This window comes from Tamandua tetradactyla, chromosome X (genome assembly GCF_023851605.1).
Source record: "Tamandua tetradactyla isolate mTamTet1 chromosome X, mTamTet1.pri, whole genome shotgun sequence".
In the NCBI taxonomy this organism is placed as follows: Eukaryota; Metazoa; Chordata; class Mammalia; order Pilosa; family Myrmecophagidae; genus Tamandua; species Tamandua tetradactyla.
In genome coordinates this window covers 36,856,984-36,880,776 of record NC_135353.1, presented here as the reverse complement: position 1 = coordinate 36,880,776, position 23,793 = coordinate 36,856,984, and the positions used below count along the sequence as shown (strand labels likewise).

Sequence of the window (23,793 nt, the reverse complement as noted above, 5' to 3'; positions counted from 1 at the left end):
AAGAGCAATTGGTAAATATTTTGAGGCAAATGAAAATGAAAACACAGCATCAAAATTTATAGGATGCAGCAAAGGCAATGCTGGGGGGGAAATTTATTGCCTTAAATGTCTATATTAAAAAAGAAGAAAGAGCAAAAGTCAAGTAATTAACTGTTCACTTGGGAAAACCAGAGAAAGTACAGAAAACTAACCCCAAAGCAAAGAAAAGGAAATAAACATAGATTAGAGCAGAAATAAGTGAAATTAAGAACAGGAAAACAATCCAGAAAATCAACCAAACAATAAGTTGGTTCTTTGAGAAAATCAACAAAATAGATGGACCATTAGCTAGGTTGACAAAAAAAAAAAAAAAAAAAAGAAGAGAAAAGATGCACATAAATAAAATCAGAAGTGGAAGAGGAGACCTGAACACTGACTGCACGGAAACAAAGGAGATAAAGAGAGGATACTATGAGTAATTATGTGCTAATAAACTAGACAATGTAGACGAAATGGACAGCTTCCTAGAAGTGAATGAACAACTAACATTGACTTGAGAAGAAATAGATGATCACAGTGAACCAAACAGAAGTAAAGAGACTGAATCAGTCATCGGAACCTTCCCAAAAATAAATGTCCAGGACCAGATGGCTTCACATATGAAGACAACCAAGCATTCAAGAAAGAATTAGTAGCAATACTGTTCAATCTCCTCAAAAGAATTGAGAAGAGGGAAAGTTGCCTAACTCATCCTATGAAGCCAACATCACCCTAATACCAAGGTCAAATAAAGATACTACAAGAAAAGAAAATTACAGGTCAATCTATATAATTAATTCAGAAGCACAAATCCTCAACAAAATATTTGCAAATCAAATCCAGCAGCATATTAAAAGAATTATACACCATGACTAAGGGGGATTGATTCCATGTATGCAAGGCTGGTTCAATATAAGAAAAGTAATTAATGTAATACACCATATCAACAAATCAAAGCAGAAAAAGTACATGATCATCTGGTTTGATGCAGAAAAGGCATCTGTCGAAATTCAACATCACTTGTTGATGAAAACACTTCAAAGGATAAGAATAGGAGGGAATATTCTCACCATGATAAAGGCAGAATATAAAAAAAAAGCAGAGCTAACATCTTCCTCAAAGGGAAAGTCTTCACATCTTTCCCTGTAAGATCTGGAATAAGACAAGGATTCCAACTGTCACCATTTGTATTTAATATTGTGCAGGAAGTTCTAGCCAGGGCAATCAGACAAGAAAAAGAATAAAAGGCATGCAAATTGGAAAAGAAGTAAAACCCTCACTTTTGGCAAATGACGTGGTACTATATGTCAATAATCCCAAAAACTCTACAGCAAAGACACTAGAGCAAATAAATTAGCACAATAAATTTGCAGGGTATAAATTCAATGGCCAAAAATCAGTACTGTTTCTAGACACTAGGGATGAGAAATCTGAGAAGGAAATAAAAAAAAAATTCCATTTACAGTAGCATCCAACCCCCCCCCCCAATATTTAGGAATAAATTTAATTAAGGACACAGAAGTTCAATACACAAAAAACTACAAGAAATTGCTTAAAGAAATCATGGAAAACCTAAATAATGGGAAGGGCATACTGTGTTCATGGATTGGAAGACTAAATATAGGTAAAATGTTAATTTTACACAAGATGATTAAAAAATTCAATTCAATACCTATTGAAATCACAACCACTTACTTTGCAGAAATAGATTTTAAAAAGTGATCAAGCTTATTTGGAAGAGCAGGGTGCCACAAGTAGCTAAAAATATCTTGAGAAAGAAAAATGAAGTGGGAGGTTGCACACTACATGACTTTAAAGCATATTAAAAACCTACAGTGGTCAAAGCAGCATGGAACTGGCATAAAGATAGATATACTGACCAATAGAATCTAATTGAGTGTTCAGAAATAGGCCCTCTCATCTATGGACAATTGAACTTTGATAAGGTGGTCAAGCTAACCCAATTGGAACGGAGCTGCCTCTTCAACAAATTGTATTTGCAGAACTAGATGCCCATATGCAAAAGAATAAAACAGGACCCATATATCACACAATAAAACAAAAATTAACTCAAAATGTATTAAATACAAAATATTAGAGGTAAGACCATACAATGCTTAGGAGAAAATTTAGAGACATATCTTATAAATCTTGTAATAAGAGGCAGATTCCTAGAGTTTACACCCAAAGCATGAACACTAAAAAAGAAACAGATAAATGGAATCTCCTCAAAGTTAAACATTTTTGTGCATCAAAGAGCTTTGTCAGGAAAGTAAAAAGGCAGCCTACACAATGGGAGATAATATTTGGAAACCACATGTGAGATAAGGGTTTGGTATCCAGAATATATAAAGAGATTCTTCAATTCAACCAAAAAAATACAAGCAACACAATTAAAAAATGGGCAAAAGACATGAAAGACACTTCTCAGAAGAGGAAATACACATGGTTAACAGGCACGCAAAAATATGCTCAAGTTCAGTAGTTATTATGGAAATGCAAATCAAAACCATGATGAAATATCATCTGATACTCACTAGATTGGTCTTTATAAAAAAAAAAACACCAGAAAACAAAAAGTGCTAGAGAGAATGTGGAGAAAGAGGGACACATATCTACTGTTGTTGGAAATGTAAAATATTACAATCACTCTAGAAGGCAGTTTGGTAGTTCCTCAGAAAGTTAAGTATAGAATTACCACATGATCCAGTGATCCCACTACTAGGCATACATTCAGGGGAACTGAAGGCAAAGAAACAAGTGGACATTTGCTCACTGTTGTTTACAGAAGCATTGTTTATGATTGTCAGGCATTGGAAACAGCACAAATATCTATAAACAGATGAGTGGCTGAACAAGATGTGGTATATGTATATACAATGGAATATTATGTAGCTGTAAAACAGATTAAAGTCATGAACCAATGTGGGAATTCTGCCAGTTGCTGAGCATGTCTATTCCAAATATGCATTCTGGAGCTTGGGTAATATTCACAGAATTGATACAGAGACTTAATGGACTCACTGTGAAATGGGCCTGAGCTAAAAGTCCATCGATCACCTGACTTCCATGAACCTTTCTCTGAATATTGGACTACAGTGCTGTTTTGGGCACCCTGGAATTAATATCAGTTCAGAGCCAGTGTCTAATGATCCTTGAACTGTCTGATTATTTCCTTTTCCCAGTGCACAGTTATCCTTGTAAAAAGCTGTAGATCTTTTTGGGAACTTCTGTGACGAAGATTAACAGTATAAATTTTTGGCAGTGTAGCAGGGTCCTTTCCTAAATTGACCCAGTTTTCTTTTCATTCAATTCTATAAACTGTCTTAATTATGAGAATTGATTAAGAGACCATGACTCTTAGTTTCTTTAAATCAAGTTAGGCTTTCATTTACTTGAACTAGAATTCTTTGGTGTGTACCGACTAATTAACAGTTTAGTAGACTACCCTATATGATCTACTAGCCAGTGCCATAGGTCTCTGTGAGGCAGATTATTTTGATTATTGCTTTGAGTCTGCTTTCCATTATGGTATCTATGTTCACATTGCCTTTGTGATTATTTGCTACCACTTGGCTTCTGCCAACCTGGAATTATGATCATTCCCACTGTGTTTAAGGATCTCAGTTCAGTGACAGCAGTTCCCACAATAACATCTGACCTACAGAAAAGAGGGACCACAGAGTTCTTTAGGGATGATGAATCTGATCTCACAAAAATATTCCTCACCGTCTTTGTCAATGGTTTTTCCCCTCTGGACATTCTGTGCAGGGTGAGCATGTCTTACGTAATAAATCCACTCAGTCCAATTTTTGAAGCCTTTGGCTCCCCTAATCTACATTATACAAGGGCAGATCTTACATTTCAACATCAGAGAATATGTGCAACCTTTTTGTCCATACTTCATCCAATCACCCAAACAAATGTTAGAGCTGTTTTTAACCATTCAAGCTACAACACTGCATCAAGATCTCTGCTTAGTGGGCCCATATGCATAAATTCAGCTTAATCTAACTTTCTATTAATTCTACCATTATTACACAACCTTAATATCCATTCCCACACACATTTCTTCATTTTTTTCTTTGTAAATTGGAAAAAATTTACAGTTCTCTTAGAGCCTAGTGCACCTCCCCAGGGACATGCTTTGGTCATTACCTTTTGGGACTTGATTGGACATCAGTCTTATTATAGGTCTGGAAGAAAAGACCAGTGTTGGGTTGAGTTGTAAGAAGAATTCAGGTGTTTTACAACTCAACTACTTAAGGAAATTCTTTTTCAGTTTCATCTGGTGAAACTGGATTAATCTCTTCAGACAGAGAAACAATTAGCAGAAGCTCTTTCCTTAGGGGAGGTGGTAACAGGTTTATCAGGCACTGCATGGTTAATCTCTTAAGGTGGAAATTGGATGCCAGATTCCTCAGGGCAGACTGGAGGTCTGGAATCTGTTTTCTCAGGGCATAACATCTGGCACAGACTCAGAAGAATATATGGATTCAATGCCTCCACCATCATAATTATCAACCCATATGTTCCCCTTCCAAGTTTTAGGATTCTATTCCTTTCCAATCAGCAAACATCCTATAAGGTGGAGAATTCATGTTAATATTCAGCCATACAGAAAATGAGACCCTGGGTATGGTTTTCAGAAATCTCAACTCATTGGCTATGCAAAACAAGTTTTCCTTTCAGGGCACATGTAGAAACTTTATTTTTCTTGATGCACCACTTAATTGGAAATTTTAAGCCTTGAACACATTCCTTTCTTTTAAAATTTTATCTAACATATTTAGGAACAACCAACCAATGTCATTATACTTTTTAAATTCAAGAAACTCTGCTCTGCTAAGCTGTCAAAATCAGTCTCACCCAGAGCCACACTTCTTATAAGCATTGTAGCAGTCACACATTTATCATTGCTGATTTTCTGTATGTCTCTATAGCCAACTATGCTGGTTTGAAATTGTCCTGTGCCTCAGAAAAGCCATGTTCTTTAATCCTTATTCAATATTGTTGGGTGGATTTATTTTTTATTGTTTCCATGATGTGACCCAAACAATTGTAAGAGGTAACTTTTGATTAGAAGGTGTCCAAGGAGATGTGTCTCCACCAATTCAAGGTGAGGTTGCTTACTGGAGCTCATTAAGAGGGAAGCATTTTGGAAAAAGGTTTAGTGCCAACAGAGCCCACACAACCAGAAATCTATGGAGATGCAGAAAGAAAATGTCCCTGGGGAAGCCTTATGAAATGAGGAGAGAAAGCTAGAAGATTTTTATCTTGTGCCTTCCCAGCTGACAGAGTGTTCTGGATCCATCAGCCTTTCTTGAGTGAAGATATCTTTACCTGGATGCCTTAGTTTGGACATTTTCATGGCCTCAGAACTGTAAAATTGCAACTTAATAAATTCCCCTTTTGTAAAAGCCATTCAGTTTTTGGTATATTGCATTATGGCAGCTTATTCATGCCATGGATTTTTAGTGCTACCTTGATTGTTGGAAATAGAGTCCTTAATGCCTTTGAATCTCATCAGATTAGAAAACCAATTCCAAACTCCCCAAACCAAATCATAAATCTCCTTTTTAACATTATTTTTATCAAGAACAACTCCCACTCCCAAATATGTATTATTCAGGGTTTTCTTGGGAAATAGAACCAATTGGATACATACGCACACACACACGTGTGTGTGTGTGTGTGTGTGTGTGTGTGTGTGTATATAATGAGATTTTTATAAGGGTTATCTCATTCAATTGTGTGCATTGGCAATTCCAAATTCTGTAGTACAGGCCACACACTGAGAACTTCAAAGAAGGTTTTTGGTGACTTGCCCAGGAGAAGTTGGTGGGTTGAAATAGGGTTGTAAATTCTCTTTTGACTGCTGAAATAATCACTTCTCCTTTCAAAGACATCAACTAATTGAATGAGACTTTTCTCATTGTTAAAGGCAGTCTCCTCAATTGATTGTAAATGGAGTCAGCTGTAGATGCAATCCATTTATTGATTATTTCAGTCCATAAAATCAGGCCAATATAAAGAATTGGACACCATAATCTGGCCAAGTTGACATGTGAGATTAACCATCAAAAATGAGAATTTATTGGTTTGTGGTTTTGTGGCTGGGGAACTTCAAAATCAAGGTGTCATCAATACAAAGCTTACTCCCTGAAGGCTGTGATGTTCTGGGTTTGGTTGCTGGCAAGCCTTTGTCCTTATGCTTTCTGTCACATGGCAACAAAAATGATGACCTTTCCTGGCTTCTTTGTTCGATTGACTTTCAGCTTCTGGCTGCACCCTGTATGGCTTTTCCTCTATATCTGTGGCCTTTCACATAAGATCTTCAGAAATAAGTTTCAGGTATATCTTGGTCAGTTGGACCACAATATAGCTGAAGCTACATCATCAAGTTCCTATTTACAATGAGTTCACACCCACAGGAATGGATCAAATTTAATAACATGTTTTTCTATGGTACATGGCTCCAAACCACCTTACCTGGTCAAATGGTATTTCTATGCTTAATTATGTGATGAACTGCCAAACTTTATTTCGTAGTAGCTGCATCATTTTATATCCACACTAAACATATATGAGGGCTCCCCTTCCCCCCATCCTGTCCAACAATTCTTATTTTCTGTTTTATAATAGCAGTCATTCTAGTCGGAGTGAAAGTTGGTTTTGATTTGATTTCCCTAATAGCTGTTGAGCACCTTTTCATTTTCTTTTTGTCTATTTTTAGATTCTCTTTGGAGAAATGTCTACCAAGGCTTTTGCCCATTTTTAAATTGGAATGTTGGTTTTATTGCTGCTGAGTTGTAAAATTTCTTTATATACTCTCGATATTAAACTCTTATCCAATATCTGGTTCCCAAATATTTCTCCCATTGTGTAGGTTGTCATTTTACTTTCATTATTAAGTGCTTTGAGCCACAAGCTGGTTTTTTTATTTAATGAGGTTACATTTAACTATTTTTTCTTTTGTTGCTTATGCTTTAATTTTAAAGTCTAAGAGACCATTACCTACCACAAAGTCCTGAAGATGCTTCTCTATATAATACTGTTCATATATTTAAATCTTTGATCCATTTTCAGTTGACTTTTTATATGATGTAAATTAGGAGTCCACCTTGATTCCTTTGCATATGCATATGCTGTATCTTAGCACCATTTATTGATAGGCCACTTCTTCCCTCGTTTTGACCTGGCACCTTTGTCAAAAATCCATAGGCAAAAGACAAAAAAAACAAAAAAACAAAAAACATTAGCCAGAGAGGTGAATGCTGTTTTCTGGACACTTTTCACTTCCATTGCATTATATGTGTGCCGTTGTGTCAGTATCGTGCTGTTTTGACTACAATGTATTTTTAATAAGTTTTAACATTGGAAAGTATGAGACCTCCAGCATGATTCTCCTTTTATAAATGGTTTGGACTATTCAAGACCCCCTACCCTTGTATTTGAGTTTGATGGTTGGTTTTCCTATTTCTGAGAAGAAGACTATTGGAATTTTTATTTGGATTGTGTAGTATTTGTTAATAACTTTTGGAAGAATTGACATTTTAGCAAAACTTAGTCTAGTAATCCTTATACATGTATTGTCCTTCCACTTCTTCAGTCATTCTTCAGCAATGTTTTGTAGTTTTCTGCTGACAGATTCTTTACATGATTTGTTAAATTTCCTCCTAGATATTTGATTCCTTTGGTTGCTATTATAAATGGAATTTATTTATTGATCTCCTCTTCAGGTTGTTAATTACTATTACATAGAAACACTACTGATTTTTGCATTTTGATCTTGTACCCCACAAATTTGCGGATTTTGCTTATCAGCATTAATATCTTTGTTGTGCATTTTTCAGGATTATATGTGTATAGAATTATGTCATCTGAAAATAGAGACCATTTTAATTCTTCCCTTATGATTTGTATGACTTTTTTTTCTTTCTCTTGCCTCATTGATCTGTCTAGAACTTCCAGTACCATGTTAAATAGCAGTGGTTACAACAGTTTTCCTGGGTTTTTCTTGATCTTAGAGGGAAAACTTTCAGTCTTTCACCTTTGAATATATTAGCTTTGGGTTTTTCATATATACTCTGTCATATTGGGAAATTCGTTCATTGCTAGTTTTGTAAGTATTTTTGTCAAGAAGTATTTATTGGATTTGGCAAAATGCCTTTTCTGCATTGAGATGATCCTGTTTTTATGTGTTTTTCCATCATTCCGTTATTTTTTGGGTGCTATTATATTAATAGGTTTTCTTGTGTTGAATTGCTCTAACATACCTGGGATAAATTCCTCTTGATTATGGTGTAAATTATTTCAATGTGTTGTATTAGGTTTTTGGGTCTTTCATTGTTGCGAGGTTTTTGATTACTGATTCAATCTCTTAAGTTATTGATATGTTGTAGTTTTCTATTTCTTCTTGGATTAGTTTATGTTGTTTGCGTGTTTCTGGAAACTTTTCCATTTCATCTAGTTTATATTATTTTTGGTGGAGAGTTGTTCATAATTGTTTCAGTTTACTAATGCTGTGAGAAATGCAATATGCCAGAAGTGGTTTGGCTTTTATAAAGGGAATTTATTAAGTTACAAGCTCACAGTTCTAAGGCTATAGAAATGTCCAAACTCAGGTACACAGGTGGTTCAGTAGTAGAATGCTCATGTTTCATGAAGAAGACCAGGGTTTCATTCTTGGACTGTGCTCCCCTCCAAAAAAAAAAAAAAAAGTCCAAATGATGGCATTCAGAGAAAGACACCTTGATTCAATACTGGGCTGATGATACTGGGGGGTTCTCTTTTAGCTGGGAAGGTACATGGTGATGTCTGCTATATTTCTTTCCCAGCTTCTCATTTTCAAAATGGCTTCCATGGGTGCATTTTCTTTCTGTACCTCCAAGTATCTCTGGGACAGCTCTAAGCATTTTCCTAAATGATTACCTCTTAAAGGATACCAGTAAGCAACCCTCATTGAATTGGTGGAGACACATGTCCAAGGAAACCACCTAAACAAAAGATCCTACCCATAATTGGATAGGTCACATCTCTATGGAAATAACTTTATAAAAACTATTGCACCCAATACTAGTTAATCAGGATTAAAGAACTTGGCTTTTCTGAGGTACATGACAGTTTCAAACTGGCACAATAGTATCCTCTTATCATGTGTTTTCCTGTTGTGTTGGTATTAATATCCCTCATTTCATATCTGATTTGGGGATGATCCAATAAAAGTGCCACAAGTTTCTTCTTCCATTTTAAATTTTGTCTTCTTTATTTGGCACTTACCCAGTTACTTCAACACTTTAAACCTTTTCCAGAGTATTGAGGAGGATAAAAGTGCCACAAGTTTCTTCTTCCATTTTAAATTTTGTCTTCTTTATTTGGCACTTACCCAGTTACTTCAACACTTTAAACCTTTTCCAGAGTATTGAGGAGGATAGCTCTGCCCACTTTTGGTACCTGTTCAAAGAAGCTGTGGGGATTTGGCACAGTGGAGTTTGTTGCAATGCCATCTTGTTCCTATTCCTTTTTTTTTTTTGCATGAGCAGGCACTGGGAATTGAACCCAGGTCTCCAGCATGGCAAGCGAGAACTATGTCTGCGGAGCCACTGTGACCCACCCTCCTTTACTTTTAATTTCCATAAAACCTGAAATTTAACCTTAATATTGAAATATTTAAGTATCCATAACTCGTATTTTATATGGTTTTTCAATGAAGGAGAGCATATGAAATATTTTAGCATATTCTCCCCAATTTGCTGCAGACTATGTTCCAGTCTATAATTTCTTGATGTTAAATATGTGAATTTATTATATCTATTTGGGGTAGTGTCCTTTGATTATAACAACACCATAAAACATAAATTCCTTGGTAATCAAATGGCCTCAAACCTTTTGAGATTTCTACTTTGCCAATGTGTTTTCTGACATGACATATACAAACTTCCATGACAAATGTTTTCATATTACAACTTCTTGTTTTATTTTTTTAATTTTAAAAGTGATAGCCAAGTTCAATAATCTCCAAATATGGCTCTAGGTCTAAATTCTCTTGAAATCATTCCCAATGTAAGCATCAGATCTAAGATGTACTAAATCATAATATCTAGAATTGAAAAGTTGAAATGACCAATTTGTAAGCCTTCCCGGAAAATTCTGATGTGTGTTCAAGTTTAATAACCATACTTATCCAAGAGATTCTTGTGATAGTCCAATGTCATCTTTTCTTAAAAGACCACTGTTTTCTCCCACAATTTGTTTCTGTCAATACATATAAACAACCTTCTTTATAGAGGTCCTTGGATTAGAATGCATGTATTTATAATTAAATAAAAAATAATTTCTTTGAATTTTTTTATAGATTATTTTAAAAAATTCTTGGATTGCAGACATGGCTTAATATCACATTGACTTAACTAGTATTTTATAATTTTCTGTGAGATGACAGTTGTCCATTGCTCTTTTTAAATAAAAGAAAAAAAATAAATATACTTCATTCTGATTTACTAACCAAATCAGAATGAAATATATTTATTTCTAGTTTGCCTGCTTGTTTGTTTCATTTTCAAAGTCTCTTCGCTCATACCATATCAAAACTTATTCAAGAATGGATATTTTAATTTACTTAAATGTATATGTCTCATAAAACAATTTAGTGAATATGACAAAAATAACTATGTTATGATATTAACATGGTTTTAGAAATCACTGTACCAGGATATGAGGTAGTAATACCTTAAAATATGTTGGAGTGTGTACATTTCATTTAGTTGCATAATTTACTGATATTTCCCAGTTTAATATGAATTTCCTGGTGTGGATCATACATTGACCTAGAAGCTATTTATTTGCTTCTAGGCCATTAACTCTTTAAATTCCTAAATTGGTGCTTTTTGCTCCACTTGGGACATTTGGAAACATTTTTCCTTGCAACAAATGGGAGAGAGCTAGTGGGAATGTAACTCTGGGTAGCAGAGTGGGTAACAGCTAGGGATGCTGCTTAACATTGCACAATATATAGGACAGTCCCCCACAACAAACAATATTTGGATCAATATGTCAATAGGGATGAGGATGAGAAATTCTGATCTAAGAAAAGTTGTTGATTGATTGTAAATATGTTCAGTGAAGTTCCTTGAAAATCTTGAGAAACAAGTGTTTCCAAAAAATTTTGTACAAGTGAAGCAAATTTGAATGTTATATGTAAAGTTGTAAAATATTTTAATACATACTTTACCATAGAGAGAATCTTTCATATTTTTCACTTTTGCATTGTAGTAGTTACAGATTGAGGTTTTTATTGCTCCTAATCTTACAGAACCCCTCTTATACAATAACCTACGAGATAAATGCCTTCTTGAGCTTAGTTACAAGAAGCAATTTTCTATTAATTTTATATTTTCCTCTCTCATAAATATGAAAAAATATATACTTATATATTTCCTTATTTTTTCCTTCTTCCTTAGCATCATTCTTTTTGTCATTATGATACAGATTTAATTTTGCTTATGTGAAAGCAATTTTAAGTCTTTTGGGAATTAGGCATGCCATAAATCCTAATTAGGTGTAGAAAATACTCAAATATGTTTGCATTTCTCAACAAAATACAATGATAACTTGATTTCGGAAGTTTGAAAAACTTATGTAGGTGGACACATTCTTTTTTTTTGGCTGAAATGAGCAAATTCTATCATCTTCATTGAACTAGCATACTCACTATAAAATTTCAGTGTTCAATTCTGTTTTAAATTTCTCTATTATTGGTACTTTCATATGTTTCCCCAGATCTGTTATAGAAGAATGAAGCGGTTTATCAATGGGTTCATAAAATCCAAATTTTGCTTTTGTTACCCAACTTTACAGAAGCTATAAAATCAACCATAGTTCTAAGTTAAAACTGAAGGTCAAGAGCTGCACAATGAATACCAGACATTATCAATGCTATTATATAATATCTTTTTGCACTATTCCTTGTAAAGATTTCTTTTGGCAGCCAAATGTTACTTCTATTTCATTCAAAATATATTTATCATATTTTGAATAGGTACTGGGTAGCAAGAAAATAGGCAGTAGAATTTTTCTTTTTCTTTTTTATATTGTTGCCCTTTTTACTAACTACTGGTGACAGTTGGGCATAAAACAGGATTTTAAAGTTTTTTTCTAATTGAATTGAGGTTTGCTGTTATTGACCTAAAATGTCTTTAAAATATCTCCTAGAAATAACCCAGGTTTAAAGACTTCTTTGTCTTGAAAATTCCAAAAGGAGGCATATCTTTAAGTAAGTAGTTAGTGTTTATAGTGCCATTAAGAAGACTTTACAACTTCTTATAGGTCAGCTTGTGCATATATTGATTCCACCGGCCGAGTTGTTCCATATAATTATTATCAAGAGATCTTTATAAGTCAGCTGCAACCATTTTCAAGAATTCAATTTAAGATTACAAACGTGAAAAAACTGCCCAAAATGCAGGAGTCATTTATTGGGTCTCCTGATATTAACTGCAAAATATTTTTCCATCACTGATGAAGAAATCTCAATATAAAAGAAAAAAAAAACCTAGAATGTAGCCACTGAAAGACAGAAGATGATGATCATTTTCTTCAGGGAAGAGATGATGCATAGGTTAGAACTTTATATTTTTAACAGTTGCATGTGTAAATCAACTGGTTACAAATACCTTGGATTTGTTTCCATCAGAAAACACAATCTTCAATAGTTAAGCCCACCTGATCCCACATCAAACAGAGAAACAATCTCTTTGTTTTGTTGAGAAGATGAGTTTTATTACAGGTGCACATGTAAGGAACTGAAGGACATATTTTCCAAGACCACTGTGAAGTGAGAAAGGTACTTTTTAATTTTTTTTCAGGGGGTGATACAGAGTTTATTGAATTAGATTTTTCTATTTACAACTGAGTGTCGGTAGCCGTCTCGCTCAGCGTCAAGCCCCCGGCCAGCGAAGGGGACAGAGGAGAGAGAGACAGACGCAGACAAACCGACTTGAATGGCAGACACGAATCCGTAACACGCGGCGGTTGTGAGCACAGACCTTTACTGGAGCTAAGCTTGCATTCTTCGTAACAGGTTCCGCGCGGGCTAAAATACCCCACGGGGGAGCAACCTCTATGCGGCCGTCAGGTACGGCTCCCTGCGGGTCGTCTCGCTTTCCCCGTCCGGGTAACGCCTTTATATACAAAATCCAAACCCAATGGGCTAACGCCACGTATACAAGGGTGATTGGTAGACAGGGTTGGCGGGCGCGTACGTCATACGCGGAGGCAGGATGCGGGCGCCATCTTGGCTCACTCGATGGGCGGGGGGAACTCTAGAGCAGGCTGCGGCGTGTCCACTAGGCCCGACCCGGGAGGCAGCTCTCCACATCTCCCCCTTTTTTATTCATTTTGACCCAGTGTCTCCATTGATGAGTGAGCTCCCGTGGGCCACTCAGGCCCACTACATGTTTTGGTGCTTTGGGGAGTCTGGACTAGGCTTGCTAGGCACCAACCAGAATGCCTCCTCATATAGAGACCGGAGAGCCCGTGAACTGGAAACAACGTGACTCTCCCTGCAGTGCTTCGCCTCGCAACTGGGTTATGTAGGGGGGCAGGAGAGCGGCAACCAGAGCCGAGAGCGTCATTAGGTGTCTCTGTGCAATGGCCGGAGTCTAGTCTGGCCAGGACCGTGACTCCGCCGTAGAGATCATCCTTTAGACAAAAATTATGACTTCTGGTGCCGCCTTTTACACCCGGGACACGGCCATGGGCTTTGCAGCAGATCCTGTTTTCGAGCGCCCTGCCCTGAGTGGCCGGGACGGGTCATACAGTGAGGGGAAGGACTGGGTAGCGGGACGGTCGTTGCCAGGAGCATCAGGGGCGAGTGACATAGCCAACATGGTAGTGACACGTAATTGCTGCTGTGTCTGGAGCAAGCGTTCTAACAAACATTTAACAGTGACTAAACCCACTAATAGTCCCACTGCCACGAGGATCCAAGTAGTCAAATTGGGCCAAGAGAACCATGAGGTGACTCGGTTCCACAGACTTTGTACAGTCTCGCCCAGTTTGGAAAGGTCGAAATCAACGGGGGTCAACTTGATATCCCCAAGCACTCGAAGGTCTGAATCCACCTGTTGGGAGAGGTTAGTAAAGGTAGGGAGGTTTTAAAGCTGGTCCCCTTTCTATACGATAGAAGGGTGACTAGCGCTCCTGTTGTCATCTTGTCGTTCGTCGCCATCATCAGCAGAGTTGGAGACCGGATCTGGTGGCTCTGGTTGGAGGCTTATCAATTTTCTGGGCAACAGTTCCTTGGCGTCCTCGGGCGACGTCACGGTTCTCACCAGTCTTTCCGGAACCCACACAGGTTGACGTCCTGGTTCCTGGGGAAAAACACAAACAGAGCCTCTGGCCCAGCTGAGCACTGGGTCAGGGCCTTGCCATTGTCCTGACAGGACATCCTTCCAACGGACTAGACCTCTATGTGGAGGACTCGGAGTAGTGTGCTGAAGAGCAGGTGTCATTCCTAGTGAATTTTCATTTAAAAAATTATATGTAAATAAGGCTACAGACAGTTGAGCCTTCGGGGACAGGCCGTGGCCTATTCCCCCTTTCTGTTTTTTGAGCAAGTCTTTAAGAGAGCTGTGTGCTCTTTCAATGATTCCTTGCCCTTGAGGGTTGTAGGGGATACCATGTTTTAATTGCACTTCCATATTTGCACAAAAGCTTTGGAAGGCTTTGCTGGTGTAAGCGGGTCCGTTGTCTGTTTTTAATATTTTCGGCTTACCCCAAGCTGCCCAAGCGGCAAGGCAGTGTGCAATTACTTGGTGGACTCTTTCTCCTGATTCGGCAGAGGCAAATAAAACTTGAGAACAAGTATCCACTGACACATGCAGGTATTTAACTTTACCATACTCTGAGTGATGGGTGACATCCATTTGCCAAATGTCTCCCGGGATGAGACCTTTAGGGTTAACCCCAACTGAAGGGACTGCTCTTTGTTCTACACAATTTCCGCACGCTCGGACTATATCTCTAGCTGTCGCACGTGGTATATTAAACCGCCTAGCTAGGGTACCTGCATTGATGTGAAATCTGTCATGGAATTCTCGGGCTTGCTGATATGGTGTCAGCGCAGGGAAGATGTGTGGCTGTCGAGTGGCTACATCTACTATGTGATTTCCTTGTGCCATGGGGCCAGGCAGGCCTGTATGCGCTCTAATGTGAGTTATGTAGAAAGGATGTTGTCTGGCACATATTGTCTCTTGAAGTTTGATAAAGAATGGTCTTACTGAGGAGGAATATTTTATAATGCCCACCGTCTCTAAAATATTTACAGAATTTACGACATAAATCGAATCAGATATAATATTTAGGGGATCGGTAATTTCTTTCAGGACTGTAATAATGACCTGTAATTCTACCCATTGAGGTCTCTGTGGTTGGAAGAACACTGTTTTGGGAGTACTCCCTTCCACACAGTATGCTCCTGAACCGGAGCTGGAACCGTCCGTGTACACGGTGAGGGCGTTCACTAGTGGCTTGGGTGAAGTCACTCTAGGAAAGATTACTGGGTGTCGGGTAACGAATTGCAAGAGGGGATCTTTTGGGTATTGGTTGTCAATACTTCCTAAAAAGGTACACCGGAGAATGGCCCATTGATCTATACATCCAGTAAGTGTCTCAAGTTGCTGGGAAGAGTAAGGTACTCTGAGGTTTTTAGGTTGTTGGCCAAAATGTTGTACGGCCCTTTTTATGGCTTCTAAGGCCAACTCTGCAATCGCCGTAGGATAATGCTCTAAACTCTTCTTAGGAGAAACTCCGGGGTGGACCCAGAGTAATGGTCCCTGTTGCCACAGCACCGCCGTGGGCTGTAGCTCTGTTGGCAGTAAGCAGGCCTCAAAGGGCTCATGGGGGTTTATTCTTTTTAAAGCAGCGCTACTGAGTGCCTGTTCTACTTGATATAGTGCTTGCCTCGCTTCGGGAGTGAGGTGCCGGGGCGAAGTTATGTTCGAATCCCCTTTTAGCAAGTCAAATAAAGGCGCTAATTTGGCATTAGGTAATTTCAGGTACGGGCGAATCCAATTGATATCTCCCATAAGTTTTTGCAAGTCATTGAGGGTATGTATGTTGTCTAGCCTAAGAGACACCTTTCGGGGGGATACATGAGTAGGTGTAATTTTTGCCCCCAGGAAGGTGGTAATCTCTGCTATCTGGACTTTTTCAGGGGCTACTTCTAGGTTGGCTTTTCTAAGTGTAAGGACTAAATGTGACAGCGCTGTCTTAAGGAGATCTGTGTCTTTATGAGTCAGCAAAATGTCATCCATATAATGAAGGATTTTTACTTGGGGGAAGTGCTGCCGGGTATCGGCCAGTTTTGCAGCAACATACAACTGGCACATGGTAGGGCTGTTAGTCATGCCCTGGGGCAGGACTGTCCACTCGAAGCGGTGACAGGGCTTCTCTTGGTTAAGAGAGGGCACAGTAAAAGCAAATTTTGGGGTATCTTCAGGGTGAAGTGGAATGGAAAAGAAGCAGTCCTTGAGATCCAAGATGACAATAGGCCAATGTTTTGGTAGAGCTGAGAGGAGGGGCAGCCCAATCTGAACAGGTCCTAAGGGCTCCATGCAGTTATTAATAGCCCTTAAGTCATGTAACAGTCTCCATTTACCTGATTTCTTTTTTATGACAAATACGGGGGTGTTCCAAGGTGATGTGGAAGGAATGATGTGGCCCTTTTTTAGTTGTGCTGACACAAGAGTGTGTAACGCTGAGAGTTTTTCCTTTGGTAAGGGCCACTGAGGCACCCAAACCGGGGTTTCGGTTTTCCACCTTAGTCTTATAGGTGTGGATGGGAATCTCCCCTCAGTGGCCCCTAGGAAAAACCCAGGCCTCGTTTATCAGAATTGGAGACAGCCTGTATAGGTGTTGTGCGCCCCTGCAATGAGGCTCCTAAGCCTTTGCCAGGGACATATCCCATTCCTTTTAACAGATGCTTAGAAGTTGGAGAACAGTTACTGGTCAAAGTAACGTCCATCTGGGCTAGAATGTCTCTTCCCCATAAGGACACGGGCAGGGCTAACACATAAGGCTGAAAGCTACCTTGATGTCCTTCTTCATCTGCCCAATGAAGGGCAGTTGCACTCAGCATGGGTGCTGAGACCTGGCCTATTCCTCTAATGGTGTCCTCCGCCTTGCACGTCGGCCAGGCGGAGGGCCATTCTTGTTGTCTTATAATCGACCGATCGGCCCCGGTATCTAGCAGGCCCAGGAAGGGTCTGCCTTGTACCTTAATAGTCAACATGGGTCGAGACTCCAGAGACATATGGAGGCCCTCAAAAACTTCTCCAGTAGACCCAAATCCCTTATCTCCTCTTTGTCTGGCTTTACTCGGAAAGAGCGGATGTAAGCTGGGCAAGAGCAGGAGCTGTGCCAGCTTATCACCCTCTGCAATGACCAGAGTACCTTGCTGAGATTGTACCATAATCTGGACATAACCTGTGAAATCTGAGTCTACAATACCTGGTATAACTGTTAATCCTTTCAAGGCTGTGGATGCTCTCCCTAATAGGAGCCCCACAGTACCTGTTGGTAAGGGCCCTTTAAAGGAGGTCCCCACCAATTGGACTCCCATGGAGGGGGTCAGTACAAGCCTGGAGGTGGCACAGAGGTCCAGTCCTGCTGATCCGGGGGATGCACGAACGTGGACGGGTGTTGTGTCGTCGTATGGCAAGCAAGGGGGCCCACCGGAAGGGCGGACCCCCTCTGCCCGTTTTTTGGAACCTGCTCAGGACGGCCAGAAATGCGCTTGCCCTGCGCATCGAAGGCTGATCTACAGTCTTCTGCGCGATGGGGTCCCTTGCGGCAACGGCCACATAGTCTGGTCATCGCATGCGGCCTATCATATTGTTGAGTGGTGGGTGGTTGGTCTTTATTGGGACAGTTTCTCTTAATGTGTCCCGACCGGCCACAGTGATAACATCCCTTAGGTCTTATTCCTAAGTCTTTGGTTTTCTTTGTATTTACTTGTAAGGAGCTGGCTAGCATGGCAGCTAGACCTGCAGCAGTTAACGGGCTGCCAGCGTCTCTACAGAGACGAACCCACTCCGTCATGCTCTTTCCCTTGTTTTGTACCAGGATAGCTTTACACTCTTTATTGCATTGTTCAAATATCATTTGTTTGACTACGGTCTCTGCTACTCCTGGGTCTGAGAAAATTCTCTCAGCCGCAGTTTGCATTCTGGCTACAAAATCCACGAATGGTTCAGTGGGGCCCTGGTGTATGCTACTGAGTGAAGCTTGAGCCTCTCCCTGGCCTGTCAACTTTTTCCAGGCGCCTATGAAACAGCGGAAAATCTGTCCATAGACTTCTTGAGGGAACCCTGTTTGATTCTGGGAATGGGCACCTTTCCCCAATAGCATATCTGCATTCCACCCGCCACGTCTCCCCGCTGCGTTTTTTGCGGCTTGTTCCTCAGCCAATTCCTCAAACCATGCTTTCCAATCTATGTATCGGCCTGGTGGCAAAGAAGCACGGGCCAACTGATATATATCTGCGGGTGTGTGATTCAGGGCGGAAAGGTTTTCAACCATATTCAATGTAAAAGGGGCATTGGGGCCATACTGATGGACGGCCTGCCTCAACTCCTTTAAGACTTTGTAATCATATGACTCATACTGATTATTACCTTGGGGATTGATAATAACCGGGTACATTTCTGAAGCTGGTTCTGGCTTAAGCGGTTGGTAACCACCCAGCATACCGAAAGGTCTAAAGGTTGAAAAAGGAATCCAATTCCAGAAATGCCTCCCTCTATTGTTTGATGACGTGGGACCCTGAGGGCCTGCGTACGCAGGCGGGGGGCACAGCTGTAACTGCCCCTCCCTAGACCAGCCTGTAGGGGGTTCCGGGTCTCGCAAAGGAGGGCCACTGTAATTACCTGATTCGGCAACCAGAGGGAGCCCGTGGTGAGGGTTTTTGGCGAGATCGCCAAAACCATTCACCGGAAACCGCCGCGCCCCTGCAGCAGGCGCTGGCGGGGCGGAAGGCTGCGTGGGTAAGACAGGGGGCCTCCCCCAATCGATCAGCGGAGGCGCGTCTGCACCCTCGGTCTCATCACCATCTGACTCTGAGTCAGAGGTGTCTGAACTAGTGCTTGACTCTGGCGGCTTACAAGTGGGCGGCTCACTTTCACAGGAGCCGTCCGCTAAAAGGGTCTTTAAGGGAGCTAACAAAGGTGAACTTCCTGACTGCCCCATGCTTGCAGTCGGCACTGGACCTTAACCAATCGGGGAGCTCTCCCGACTCACTGGGGCTACCTGAACGCCCACAGCCCTTAACTCTCACATAATAGGAAGCACTTACCCTCTCACGTTGATCAGGCGCGGAGGGTCCGCCGTGAACCCGAGAAGCACGTCCTCACCAGCTCGGGGAGAGGCAGCAGAAGAAGGTTCCCCGTACGGGCCACCACTTGTCCGGGACTTCTCGCTCAGCGTCAAGCCCCCGGCCGGCGAAGGGGACAGAGGAGAGAGAGACAGACGCAGACAAACCGACTTGAATGGCAGACACGAATCCGTAACACGCGGCGGTTGTGAGCACAGACCTTTACTGGAGCTAAGCTTGCATTCTTTGTAACAGGTTCCGCGCGGGCTAAAATACCCCACGGGGGAGCAACCTCTATGCGGCCGTCAGGTACGGCTCCCTGCGGGTCATCTCGCTTTCCCCGTCCGGGTAACGCCTTTATATACAAAATCCAAACCCAATGGGCTAACGCCACGTATACAAGGGTGATTGGTAGACAGGGTTGGCGGGCGCGTACGTCATACGCGGAGGCAGGATGCGGGCGCCATCTTGGCTCACTCGATGGGCGGGGGAAACTCTAGAGCAGGCTGCGGCGTGTCCACTAGGCCCGACCCGGGAGGCGGCTCTCCACAACTGAGCTCACATCTATATACTATTTTGCTAGTCTACATGGGTACATTATTTCCAAATGCGTTTAAGACTTATGATGAACAAGGCTCAATCATATAAAAGCATACACACTCACACTAATTGTTTTAAAACAGTAGTGCAGACATTATATTCCTCCTATAAAGCCATCTTTGATTAAAAACCACTCGTTTCAAAGATCAGTCTCTGATTTTGAAGATGAACCAAGATACACACCATATGATTCTAAAGTCTATTTTAGTCATTTTGTACAAATGTACATTTATACATTTTGTACAATTGCTATCTTGTTGGACTATGGTATGTATATAAACATATATATATTTTAAAGGACACTGATGAGGGGGTACCATCTGTTGTTAAGTTCAACCAGAGAGCTGCCTTCTTCCCCGTTCTCCCCATAACTTCTGGCCAAGAATTCTAATTGTAAAGACTGAAAGGATCTGGTGATATACTTCAGAATCAGTTCATTAACTGGAGATAACAAAAGCAGTCCCACATCCTCCTTCAATACTACCACACTAAATAATTTGCAAATGGTTCTGAAATTAGAACATTTACCATCATACTTGAAAAACTTAAACATGGAGAGTCAGCTAAAAGAAGGGAAAAGAAAGTTATGGGTAAGCAGGTGGGAAGGTAGGTAGGAAAGGACTTACATGAAGAGTCAAGCTGCTTTGCCCAATGGCAGTGTACATGTGCTTTAACTAAATGAACTCAGGAGGCCAACAGTAGCAGACCTGCTCAATTTGCCTTCCAAATCAGAAAAACAAGACTAAAAAGCTCAGGTTTGAATTTTCTGCTATGCATAGGTTCCACCGGTAATAAGGAGCTCATAAGCAGGGTCTCTACTCCTTCTGCACACCACGATGTATGCAGATAGCATGCCCAGCAGCTGAGTAACTGCAAATGCCAGTGCTGCCCAGATAACATGCATTATGATTTCTTGTAGTTTCTTCACAACTAGAGCCTCACACCTCTCAGCATAGAGGTCAGAGGGGTGGGCCAGACTGCCATTACAGCTGCTGGCAGTCTCTCTGCAATAGCTAAGAGGGACACTCTGGTTTTTGGTTTCTTTGAACCAGTCTGTATTTTCCCAGTCTGAGTAGTTGTGAATCCCACAACAGTGCAGCTGTCTCTGTACATGATCAATAGCCCGGCTAGCAGCATCAGGGCTGGTTCCATTGTAGGTCTTATACACTTTCCGAATGCTGCGATCAACCACATTTTCCACCTTTGCTCTGTAAACGTACCCCAAAACCACTACAACAACTTCTGTGACAAAAACCAAAAGGAGGATGATGACAAACATGGCAAGTCTGCAGTGGCCGGATTGTGGCACAAGCAGCCAATTAGCCCAATAATGAAAAGAAGGGCTCCTACAGCTATGATCACTACAGCAGGGATGAGAGTGTACACATCTACAAAGTGGTCATTGTCATCTTAAGTGATGAAGACATAGGTTCCCACATAGCATAAAATGCCAGCTGTCCCCCAGAAGATGAGGTTGAGAAAGACCACCACGATCTTAGAGGAGGTGATACCACACTAGCCCATGGTGCCGGTGGCCCGCGGAGGCCCAGCTCTGGCAGTGGAGCTGCGCTCACCGAGCGAGGCGGCAACTCGTGGCGGCGCCTTCCCACTGGTAACTGGGCCGCCTGCGCAGCGCTCCCCACAGTCCCGGCTCACTCACGGAGCGCGGGCCACAGCAGGCGCCGACTGCCACTGCGCAGCTGTCGCCGAGAAAGGTACTTTTGGCTTTTAAAGTCCAAACAGACAAAAATATGGCCGGAGCCCAAAGAAAGTTGGGAAAAAGATGTAAGTAAAAGCCATAGGATTCATTACAATTGAGTCTTCATTTTGTTTGGTCAGCTTATCTTGTTATTTTATAATTCCTCTTCTCTCATTGACCATTAGGGCTTCGATCTTGTCCTTCAAGGAGAGGAAAGCGTTTATTTCTTAGCCCATATGGTATTCCTGGCATCGCACCATCCTGCCTATGGAAGCTTTCTTATCTTTGCAAGGAGAGCTGGAAGGCCTCATTAATCTAACTAGGAACAGAAAGTGAGTTGCTGATATTTGATCCACAACAAGTTTATTTTAACATGGGTCTTTTTTAGGTTCAAACTGAACCAAGGTTGCTTGAGTGAGTTGTTAAACATCTTCTAACTACTAAAGACTATGCTAAGCATTTTCATGCTAAAGGATTATATTGAGCATTTTCTCAACATTTATTTTTATATACTATTCATGGAAGGCTCAAACATGGAATTTCCTTTCAGGTTACATATTATTATCATTATTAGGACAATGTATGTTTCCACCAATATAATGGGAAGGATTTAATCTTATGAGATATTTTAAGGTTTTAAAGTTTAAATAGAAAATGCATTTGGAGAGAAAACACTTTACTAGTTTTATGCTGACACAAATTCTTGAACTAGATGTGGCTAATTTAAATCAGTCTGTTGCCTAGTTAGGGCTGTCTTATGGCGCATCATCAGAGTAAAAGAGTGGGCCCATTGTAAAAGAGTGAAAATATTGGAAATCTATCAATAATCCTAAATTTCAGAGACTAAACATATAATGTCATTATATGTATGCCATATACCCTGCATTGTACGTGTGCAAGTGAAGATGTTAATGATATTAAGTTGAATAGTTGCTGGTGGATGAAGTCTCACCTACCAGGTGTTTACAAATGGTATATAAGGTGTCAAATCTCAAAAAGGGTTCTTATGCAATGATATTTTCCGTGTAGCTAGCTTATGAAATTAGTTGATCTCTGAGAGATATCACCATTCATAAATGAGATGTAAGAAGGCAGTTTTAGGGTCCTGATCCAGGGTAGGATGAAGCTTAAAGTAATTATCTTTGAAAAAATTAAATGCAGTTATGACTGAAGCACAAACCAAATAATTCTGTGCAGCATCTATGACTATAACCTAGGAGAATATAGATCTGCATTTGCTTTTTTGGTTATTCTTTTTTTTTTTGTATTAAGCAAACTTAAATGACTGCTAAAGTATGTCAGGAGAACAATAGTTGTTATCCTCTGAGCCTTATGCATTTTAAATATTAATATTAATAACTTTTAATTTGCTTCTCTTAATTTTATATCTGCCAGCAAGCTAAGTTGTTTCATAAACTGGGCTTGTTAATTACTTTTTAAAATTTTATACATATATACTGAAACAAATGTGGAGGCTTTTTATACTTACACATCAGTGTTGGAGATTTTGTCCATATTAAATCTTCACCAAGACTTGCCCAAGCAAGATCACAAAGGATATTTCCCTGCACCTTGTTCTCTTAAGTATTGCTCATGCCTGAGGCTATAAGGACTACCAGGGCGGTCTGGAGTAAGCTTTGTATGATAGTTGATTATTGAAAAACTGAAAGAATTACTTCACAGTATTCAACCGATTGAAACAGCAGTAGAAATCAGTGATTGCTTACATACAAAAATATTGCCACATTTTAGAAACACTTAGAATTAGAGATTATTTGCATATCTGTGACACCCACATCTGGGCTGAAAGGGAAAGGACAGATAACCTTTCACTGGATGTAAACACATTCTTGGTAACCTTTCCCTACAAACCCAGATGTTAAAACACTAGGCTAATTTCTTGTGTCAGCAGAGTACTCCAGTACTACAAATCAAATCTGCTCCAGGACAGAAAAGGTAGAGACTGAAACTCTGGCTTGGTTAAGTCTTGCCTAATACAATCTACTTTAGCATGCACATCACATCGTGCCAGCTATACTGCAGTGAGAAAACTGCTATCACACAAATTTGCATCCTCTAAGCCGGAATAAATATGCCCTTACTA

At 40.3% G+C, this 23,793-nt stretch overlaps 1 pseudogene; it reads right to left on the bottom strand.

Moving 5' to 3' along the window:
• Positions 1-20,759: 20,759 nt before the first annotated feature.
• On the bottom strand, positions 20,760-21,514 carry LOC143670644 (tetraspanin-3-like; annotated as a pseudogene).
• Positions 21,515-23,793: the final 2,279 nt, after the last annotated feature.